Consider the following 6518-nt stretch of genomic DNA (forward strand, 5'->3'; position numbering starts at 1 on the left):
CCATGGGAAAGCTCAGAGGGGCTGCTCCAGCCCCAGCTCTTGCCTGGATATGCCTGATCTTTGCCTGGATTCACCAGTAAATAAGCAGCTCTCCACTACCGCTCCGTGGAAAAGCTCAGAAGGGCTGCTCCAGCCCCAGCTCTTGCCTGGATACGCCTGATCTTTGCCTGGATTCACCAGTAAGTAAGAAGCTCTCCACTACCGCTCCGTGTGGAAGCTCATAGGGGCTGCTCCAGCCCCAGCTCTTGCCTGGATACGCCTGATTTCCTCCTGGATTCACCAGTAAGCAAGCAGCTCTCTACTACCGCTCCATGGGGAAAGCTCAGAGGGACTGCTCCAGCCCAAGCTCTTCACGCTTTCTTTTGCTAAGAAAACAAAGCTGAACAGGGCTAGAACACTATTTACACACTTGCCAGTATTATTATCTCAATCTGTCTGAGAAATCAACACAAATAACAGACAGAGAGCTTGTCTGACAAACTAACACAATTCAACAGACAGAACGCTTCTGTCTGACAAAGTAACACCAATACAGAACAACAGACAGAGTGCCGACATCCCAAACATTCTCTCTCTTAGCTCTGCTTGGTCCCAGCTCATGCTCTCACTTTTATCTGCTCTTTTCCTTCCTGTTCCACCCCTTCTGTTCTGCCCTTCCTGTTATGCTCTTTTGGCAAGGTCCTCCCACCCTGGGCTCCATGTGATGACCTTTGGCCTATTTAGGGCAGGGAAGGTCTCCAAACTCCCTTAGGTCTATTAAGGGCAACACAATGCATACTGTTTCCCACAAAGACTTGACACAATCAAAGGAGAGGCTCACAGGCACTTAAATAGCTGAAACCCACTAACCATCATCCGTGAGTGTATCTCTATCCACGTTGGCCAAGCTGGTGTCCAGATTGGCAATGCCTGCTGGGAGTTGTACTGCCTGGAGCATGGTATTCAGCCTGATGGGCAGATGCCAAGTGACAAGACCATTGGGGGAGGAGATGACTCCTTCAACAGGAGTTCAAACAGGAGCTGGCAAACATGTCCCCAGAGCAGTGTTTGTAGATCTGGAACCAACTGTCATTGATGAAGTTTGTACTGGAACCTACCGCCAACTCTTCCATCCTGAACAATTGATCACTGGGAAGGAAGATGCTGCCAATAATTATGCCCATAGGCACTACACTATTGGCAAGGAAATCATTGACTTGGTTCTAGACAGGATAAGAAAGCTGGCTGATCAATGCACAGGTCTTCAAAGCTTCTTGGTTTTCCACAGCTTTGGTGGTGGGACTGGCTCAGGTTTCACCTCTCTGCTGATGGAATGCCTGTCTGTCGATTATGGCAAGAAGTCCAAGCTGGAGTTCTCCATTTATCCAGCCCCTCAGGTTTCCACAGCTGTAGTGGAGCCCTCCAATTCCATTCTGACCACTCACACCACCCTGGAGCACTCTGATTGTGCCTTCGTGGTTGACAGTGAGGCCATCTATGATATCTGTCGCAGAAACCTTGACATCGAATGCCCAACCTACACTAATCTGAATCGCCTTATTAGCCAAATTGTGTCCTCTATCACTGCCTCTCTCTGATTTGATGGTGCCCTGAATGTTGATCTGACAGAATTCCAGACCAACCTGGTGCCCTATCCCCATATCCATTTCCCTCTGGCCACATATGCCCCAGTCATATTTGTTGAGAAAGCCTACCATGAGCAATTTTCTGTAGCAGAGATCACCAATGCTTGCTTTGAGCCTGCCAACCAGATGGTGAAATGTGACCTTGGCCATGGTAAATACATGGCTTGCTGCCTGCTCTACCATAGTGACGTGGTTCCCAAATATGTCAATGCTGCTATTGCCACCATCAAAACAAAGCGTAGCATCCAGTTTGTGGATTGGTGCCCAGCTGGCTTCAAGGGTTGGCATCAATTACCAGCCTCCCACTGTGGTTCCTGGTGGTGACCTGGCCAAGGTACAGTGGGCTGTGTGTATGTTGAGCAACATTACAGGCATTGCTGAGGCCTGGGCTCACTTGGACCACAAATTTGATCTGATGTATGCCAAGCGTGCCTTTGTGCATTGGTATGTGGGGAAGGGCATGGAGGAAGGAGAGTTCTCTGAGGCACAGGAGGATATGGCTGCCCTGGAGAAAGATTATGAGGAGGTTGGTATGGATTCTGTTGAAGGAGAGGGTAAAGAGGAAGGAGAAGAGTATCAGTTACCCCTTCCATACAGCTCTGCAGCATGTCACGTCCAAAACTCATCAGCTTAAACATACTTAGCTTACCTGCTACCTAGGCAACTGTTGAGAAGGTACAGTGTTGGTATGAAGGCAGCTTTGATAGTACAGCTAGCTATCTGGTTAGTTTGTCTACACTATCAAAACTGATCATGTCTAAGTTTTCCATGTGTCTCTGTAAAAAAATTTCCATCATGTCTATGAAATTAAAGGCTTTAAGAAAAAAAAATGCTTGCCATTACAGGGGGTGACACAACTAGTAAGTGTCTAAAACCAAATCTGACCTCATGCCAGGTGCTGTATCCACTGTGCCACCTAACTGCCTCAATATGTACATATATAATATTACATATATACAAGATCACAATGAAATTTTCTTTGACAGGAAAGCACTTACAACTTGGGGGCATTAAGAAAGACTCCCATATGAGAGATGACACCAGAAGTACTTAAGTTATTTGTAATAGATTAAGCCTGCTCCTACTTATGAAGGCTCTCCATGGCTCTTGGAATGAGCCTTGAATGACCCTCAGTGGTGACATGTTTATAGCTTACTAAGGATATCAGACCTCATTACTCCTTGGAGTATCATGACCTACTGGTGTTACTGTTACATATTTTACCCATGAGGAAAATGAGACACAGAGAGGTCATAGAATTATACATCAAGAATTGGCAGATCCAATGTCCCCATTTTATTGAAAAGAAAGCTAAGGTTTAGAGAGGTGAGCAAACTATTAGAGAGTCACATGGCTAATAAAATTTGGAGGTAAGATTTGAACCCAAATCTCCCTAACTCTATCCAGCATATTGTGTAACCACTTTGCCTCTCTCTAGTTCCCCAGCAGAGACGTAAGGCTTGCACAATGTAGTCCAGAGGCATATTTATCATATTTCATGCAACATTTTTACAGTTAACAAGGGACAAACATCATAACTGTGGATGGGGTTCTGCTATCAGTCCTTACTGTGGACAGATGGTGTTTAAAATGCAAGATGAGAGAACTGACTTTGCTCAGGCTGCAACAATGTCAGGAGAGAGACTGGGGCCTAAGCTTCTCTTCCCTCCTCATCCAAGATCCCCTGGGGCTCTTTGACTGTCCTAAAGAAATCAACTTGCCAAATGCTTTTCCTTATTCACACCCTGATTCATTGATCAAAGTTCTTCTGAGTAAATGTGTCAATTAAATTAAACCAGAAATCCTGTTCATCCAGAAAACGCCTGACTCTTTGGATTAATCCCTTTCTAAAATGAAGGCATTACCTCCTCCTCTTCTATGCAGAGGAGGTGGACTTATGGGTATGGAACATTGCATTTACTGTCTGTCAGATTGCTTGTGTTAGCTTTGCTGAACTACTTTTTGTTTCCTTTTTTTTGTAATAAGGGATGGATCATTGGGTAGGGGAAATTAGACTGAATATATTAAAAAAATTTTAGGTGATAGAAGAAAAAATATGTCAATAAAATGATTAAATTAAAAATAAAATCCAAAAGATGGTGATATCTAGCATGTTGTGGAACATGAGTGTAGGGGAAAGATCTGGACTCCAAGGAAAGATCTGGACTCCAAGGACCTGAATTCAAAGCTTGACCTAGCTACTTTGCAGCAGTCTGTATCTGGCCAGATAATTATATTGCCCTGTACCACAATGTCCCCATCTCTAAAATGATGGAATCAGAATATATAGTTGGAAGATTTCTTCTAGCTCCAATATATGATCCTATGAGCTGTAACATAAGCATATTGGCTTAAGTTGAAATGCTGCAGAGGAAAGATGACTAGCTTTTGAGTCAGTTGACTCGCCAACAAGTCCTTTCTCCATCACTTACTGCTTTCATGATCTTAGAAAAAGATCAATGAATCTCGCTGGGCCTCTGTTTCTTCATTGCTGCCTCTCTAATTGACCAGTTAAACTACAAACCAAATGAAATGCCACCTTTCCTTTTCTCATTTCTCAGATCAGTAGTGTCCTTTGGTTTTATATCTCACCTAGTATACTGCCTGTTTTTAAGATTCTAAAGCACTTTTTCATCCATAAAAATGTAGTCACTTTCATTATTTGTGACAATGTCTGGTGCTTGCTACATTTGGAGCCTACCAATTTAAAGAAAAAATTATAAAATATAGATATAGGAGACATTTGCCTATTCTGTAAATCTTTGGACTGTCTCATTTCTTTTTCCTAAGCTATCCTTTTGAATATATTTACCCTTGTCTTCCCCTTTTTTCCCCAAATTTGCATTTAAATTTATTAAGAACTAGAATGTATACTGATTTAATTTGGAGGGTTTTATCAAGTTCTTCATGGAATTTCTCTGCCTCACCATCAACAACCAATGTTGGTACATATACTACAATGAGTTTCCTAATTGTCTTTTTGGAAGTACTTATCATCAGTAATGTAATATATGATGACCCATATCCCATGAGATAATATTTCTTAGGTCTTTGGGGTTTAAGGTACAACTCATTCTGCAACCTTGCCCCTTTGCCTCTTTAAGGAATAGCTGAGTGCTATACATTTAGCTTTATCTTCCTCTTGTGGTTTCTTTTAAACCAAAAATGTTAAGATTGATATGATTCAGCTCCTCCAGGAATATGTCAACACACTGATCATTGGTCAAGGATCTTACATGTCCACTATCCTTGTGATTTGGTGATGTGATCCTAGCCAGTCTTGGTCAAAACTGAAACCTTTCCAGAGTCTCAGGTAGAACCTGCCAGTTCTTGCATTCTACTTAAAAATCATGATAAGCTAGGGTCACCTCCATACCACAATGAGGAATTGGAATGAGTCTTTTGTAGAGGACTTATTATGGATATTACTCTCAAGTCACTGGACTGATCAAACTCACACCTTTGACTCATCAGAGCTAAGATGAGAATTTATAAGGAAAACTAGGCATGAGAAAAGAATATGGTATACAATCAATAAGATTTTGATTACTTAGTCAAGCTATTGAAAATAAAAATAGAAATGGAAAACATAAATGACATCACCAATGACTACAGTAATTTTGTCGAAAATGTCAATGTAAAGTAATTATTACAAGAAAACCAAGAGCACCAAAAAAATAAGTAAATCTGCAAACATCTTGCTTTCTTGCCAAATGGAAATAAACGGCTATAAAAAGAAACACCAGGCAAAAATAAAACTCAGCTAGAAGATCTCTTGACAAAGAACGTGGAAGGACCACGAACATGATCATGTAAGAAGGAAGCACTGGAAAATTAAAAAATATGAAAAAAAATGTGGCAAGATATCTGACAAAGTCATTCCAAAGGAATAAAAAAAAAGGAAAGAGTAATATCAACCAAACAAAAATGGAAGCTGTTTACAAACAACATTTTATAATAAACAGGTTTCTCTATCAAGGATAGTTAGAATTGCCATACTTGGATCCCAACATCATAGTCTGTGAGATATTTACAAGAGAAATAGACATTGCAAAGAGATGAAAGGCAGGAAAATCAGCTGGGTTGTATCAAGAATACTTGGAGAGAGATTCGCGTGGAGGTAAAATATTTGTAAAGCCATCAAGGAACTGATACAAAAAACCCTTTGAATTTATTTTGTTCCCTTTTTTAAGGACAAAATAGGACAATAAAGTGACCAAGAGCTGTTACGTCATATGACAACTATTCCAAATGCACAAAATCTTAATGAGGGTCATGCATATATCAGTTGAGGACATCCTCACTGGAGATATTAATTGGTAAAAAGCAAGGTTGTGCAAACTGTATTCAACATTGGGTGCTATCTTTACCATCTCCCAACTAAGCAAAAGATGAAGAGAATATATAATACCATTGTGCTAAGTATTTGTTGATTGTGCAAAACCATTTGACTCCATCGAACAAAAGAATATCTCAAGACTTTTACAACAAATAATCTACCCTCTAAATGTTGAGAACGATTTCCAGTTCCCTCAGGGATAAAAGAAATAATTCAATTGTCTTTCATAATAAATAGATAAGGCACAAAACAGTGGCATGTATGCTTGCCAAAATGAATGGCATCTGCTCTATGATCTCTACTAAAGCTTTCTTTCAGCAATTTGGTTTTCAAATAGAGTTCAATACAAGGATAAATGTCTGTGGATATTAAGGTTCTCCAAAAACTCCAAACTGTAAATGACTGTTTTGATTATGAACCAATTAGAATGTAAGCATGGTAGTGGCTATCTTTAAAATATAGAAATAGATGATAGAGATAGAGAAATAGAGATATGTACCCAGCCAGTAAGATCAGAAAGAATGAGCAGGCAGACTTCATAAAAAGCAGGAAAG

The 6518-nt window shown here is 40.6% G+C and overlaps 1 pseudogene; it reads left to right on the forward strand.

The window, feature by feature from the left end:
- Window positions 1–843: 843 nt before the first annotated feature.
- On the forward strand, window positions 844–2455 carry LOC138145443 (tubulin alpha-1B chain pseudogene; annotated as a pseudogene).
- The last annotated feature ends 4063 nt before the right edge of the window (window positions 2456–6518 follow it).

Source organism: Petaurus breviceps, unplaced genomic scaffold (genome assembly GCF_028583685.1).
Source record: "Petaurus breviceps papuanus isolate PSGF00001 unplaced genomic scaffold, PetGlider_PUasm1.0 139, whole genome shotgun sequence".
Lineage (NCBI taxonomy): Eukaryota > Metazoa > Chordata > Mammalia > Diprotodontia > Petauridae > Petaurus > Petaurus breviceps.